The following is a 4,315-nucleotide window of genomic DNA, read 5'->3' on the forward strand; positions in this document are numbered from 1 at the left end:
ATCCAAAGGCTATAATTAATTTCTACCACTACTTTCACAAATTATATTTAACTCAACATATCTTTTCATACTTATTCAATTACACCAATCTCTACACTTCCAAATTTCTAATTAAATCCTCAAAACATTATTCAGCAATAATTAATTAATCATAAGAAATTTATATCTTAAATGAAATTAATCAAAACTTATCTATGTAGTCTAAATAAACTTGATAAATATCAATTTATTCTTAGTATCATACTTGGTCCAATAAAATATTATTTCCTTCTCGAGCGGTACCATTCATAATCCGATAAAATAATACTAGATCCTTAAATTTTGAGGCATTATAGGCTCCACATAGATATGGAGGTCCGCTCAACCTTCAAAACCCCGATAATCCTAGTATGATGCTTGTTTCTTCTTCCTTGATTGGTAGAAATTTTAGAACTTGGAGTTGAGATATGCGTATTGCTTTGAGGGAAAATGTAAATTAGGTTTTATCAATGGGGGAATCAAAATACCTGTTGAAGGCTCTCATGACTTTGATATGTGGCACAGGTGTGACTTCATGGTAACCTCTTTGTTGGCTCAAGGGTCAAGTTCTAATCTCGAAGTTTTGATTATTAAAACAAAACAAATAAATTTAAATTTTGTTATTTGTGCTAATATTATTTTATGTAGAATTCTTATGGAAAGAAAATGAACAAGGCAAGTCCTACATAGTATGTGAAGATATTCAAAGACCCTAGTGGTTAGGTATTTAGGATACATTGTAGGATAGAGAGAGAATTCATATATAAGCACATAAATTAATTTTTTCTCTCATCAAAAATATTTTTCGAAAATTAGATTCTTCAAAATAATTTCTTTCGTAAAAATTTTGTTTTTGAAAATATGCTTTAAGAATCGAAATGATTTAATTACCTAAAACTAAAGAGATTTTATCTCTAAACTATTTTGGTAATAAATCACACATTATCTTTTTCGGAAATTCCTTTGAAGATCTAAAAGAACTTCAATTTATTCTCTTACCTTAAAACGAAGGAAGAATCTTTTCGTTTTTAGTAAGAGCATCTTTTCGTAAAAATATTTTCTAAAATAAAATGCTGCCGAAAATCTTTTTGTTTAAAGGAAAGTAAAATCGTCTTTTATTCTCTTACCAAAAGGATAAGATAAATTTTTGGTAACTAAGATTTTCATATCTTCTAAATAAGGAAAGCAAATATTCTGATTTCAAAATTAAATATCCACTTTCCAAAAGCAAGAGACACGAAGCTCTCTATATAAAGGAATTCTTCATTCTTTGAACGCGGTGAAGTAAGAGTTTTCGTTTTAAGAGCATTCTCTCATTGATCACATCTTTATCTCTCAAAACTTAATCTCTACCCCCATTTTTCTTTTCATCTTTTCACTTCACGTTTTTATCTTTAAAGAGAAAAGAATTTTGTTAACTACTTTTGAAAAACGGTTCTGTGTTCTAAACGATTTTCTAATCTGATAAACTGTTTTTCCTGTGTTTATATGTGCATTTCTTTCTGTCTATTTAGATTCTGTAATCTATAGTAGATAGGTTTTTATTTGATAAACATTTGTGTGTAATAGCTTAGGTTAGAAGCTATTGTGAAAGAGGTTATCAAGCGACCTTCTCCTTGTGTGAGATTCTAATGTCTTGAATTGAGTTTCTGTACTCTGCCAAAAACAGAAAGGGTTGAGGTTAACTAGAACCTTTGGAAAATCTAGTGGGATAAAGGGTAGATCTAGGTGTTGATCTATTGCCTTGTACTGTTGGTTTGTCTCTTACCCTTGAAAAGAGATAACATAGTTGAGGATCTCAAGATGAGTCTTGGGGAGTGTATGTAGGCGAGTTAGTGCCGAACCACTATAAATCACTGTGTTGATCTTTTAATTTTTGAAGTTTGCTTGATACTGCTTTTATTACACTTCTTTTTATATTTTAGAAATGCTAAAATTGTTAATGATTCAGATGTTCTAAAAACTGGAATAAGTCTTATCTTCTCTGAATATTAGAACTCTGGAATTCTGATAAGTGAATATACCAAGTTCTAATTGTTCTTCTATTCACAGTATATTTCACTACTTGGGTTTCTAATTTATTTTCTAAACTTTATGAGGAAGTTCTAATACAATAGCTTTTTATCATAAAGAAGTTCTATTATTGAATAAGACATTATGAAGCATTTCTAATCAATAGCTGCACTTTGCATAGGCTTTCTATCTTTTATGAATAGAACATTGTGAGGTGATTCTAATCCATAATCTATTCTCACGAGTTCTGTATTTTTCCGCTGCACTTTGAATTCTACATTTCTGTTTTATATTCTAAAATATTTTTAGAAAACCCAATTCACCCCCCCTCTTGGGTTGTGCCATACATATACAGGACCCACAATCTGGTATTAGAGCTTTGGCTTTTGACTTACCGAAGCTTAACCGCTTAAGAGATAAGATCCCATGGCAACCCCACTTCCTTTTACTTCATTAGAAGGTCAATCTGTTTCTAGACCTCCTTTGTTCAATGGTTCTAATTACTCTTATTGGAAAACTAGAATGGAAAATTTCATGAAATCTGTTGATATAAACTGCTGGAGGAATGTTATCATTGGTTCTCGTATTCCCATGAAAGTTGTAGGAGATGAGATTGTTAGAAAAATAGAAGAAGAATATACAGATGCTGATTGGAATGATATTGCTATAAATGCAAAAGCTATTAATATTCTTCATTGTGCTTTAGATGCAACAGAATATAACAAAGTGTTTGGATGTAAATCAGCGACAGAAGTATGGGAAAACTTAAAGTCACTTATGAGGGTAGAGATAGAGTAAAAGAATCCAAAATAAATATCCTTTGGAGAGAATATGAAATGTTTAGTATGAAAGAAGGAGAAACTATTGCAGAGTTAAATTCTAGATTTACTAATATAGTTAATCCTCTGAGAACTCTCGGTAAGGAAATTTTAGAGGATGAGCTTGTTAAGAAAATCCTTAGAATTCTACCTAGAAAATGGGATTCTATAGGAACTGTTATGAATTACAAAGAGACTCTCATTACTTATGATTATCTTATAGGAGCTCTTGTTTCAGAAGAAATGAAATCTTCTTTGACAACAGAAGATAAGAAAAAGAAAGGACTGGCTTTGAGAGTAGATTCTAGTGAAGAAAGTTCTTCTGATCTTGATAGTGATGATTTAGCACTTGTTGCTAAAAGATTCAAAAAGTTCTATAGAAAGAGTGGAAGGCCACAGAAAAAGTTCAACAAAAAGAAATTTCCACCCAAAAATAGTAACTTATCTAAGAAAGAACCTTTAGAAGTGGTTTGTTATGAATGCAACAAACCTGGACATATCAAGCCTAATTGTCCTAAATTGAAAAGAAGTCAACGAAAGAGAAGCTGAAGCAGGCTTTTGTAGCTGCCTGGAGTGATTCAGATAATTCTAATTTTGAAAGCCACAGTGATCAAGAAGAAATAGCTAATATCTATTTAATGGCTACCATCGATTCTGACTCCAAAGAAATCAGTACTCTGACTTCAACACAGGAAGCTGAAATCAATGAAACAAATGCAATGGTCCAGAAGCATGAAGAAAGCACTGTAAGTATTTCTGAACCTGAATCAGAAAATGATCTTCTAAATACTTACAATAATCTTTGCAATGAGTTTGAAAAGCTTGTTAGAAAGCATAAAGTTCTAAAGAAAGATTTCAAAAAATTAAAGTCTGAAAGTAATTAATTAAAAGATGCTTTTTATCAAGAAGTTACATGTAAAGATCTTATCATAGAAATCAAAGATCTTAAAAATTATAATAATCGATTTTCAGAAAATCTAACACATCTTGAAGAAAAATGTAAAGATCTGAATTCTGAAAATGAATCTTTGAAAACTGAGATTAGAATTCTAAAATCAATTTCAGAATCATTTTCTAAAGAGAAGACAAGTTCTAGCTATGATAGCATTTCTAAACTGAATCGTGTTACTAATCAAAAAAATGTTGTTTCTAATGTTGTAACTTTAGAACATCAAAGTTTCAACAGAAAGAAAAATCATAGTGCACCTGTTACCACTAACCCTCCAGGACCCAATATGAGTTGGGTACCTAAATCTGCTTGATCTTTTCAAGTGTGCCTAAGGAGCGAACTGAAAACAGAGATGTGGTACATGGACAGTGCTTGCTCTAGGCATATGACTGGTGACAAAAGAAGTTCACCAGATTAGAAAAGAAAGAGGGAGGTACAGTAAGCTTTGGAGACAAAGCAAAAGGTAAAATTGTTGGTATTGGTGTGGTAGGTCCTAATCCTTCAATAGAAGGTGTGT

The sequence above is a fragment of the Jatropha curcas genome, chromosome 9 (genome assembly GCF_041381405.1).
Source record: "Jatropha curcas cultivar XTBG-Jc1 chromosome 9, XTBG_Jcur_1.0, whole genome shotgun sequence".
Taxonomy (NCBI): domain Eukaryota; kingdom Viridiplantae; phylum Streptophyta; class Magnoliopsida; order Malpighiales; family Euphorbiaceae; genus Jatropha; species Jatropha curcas.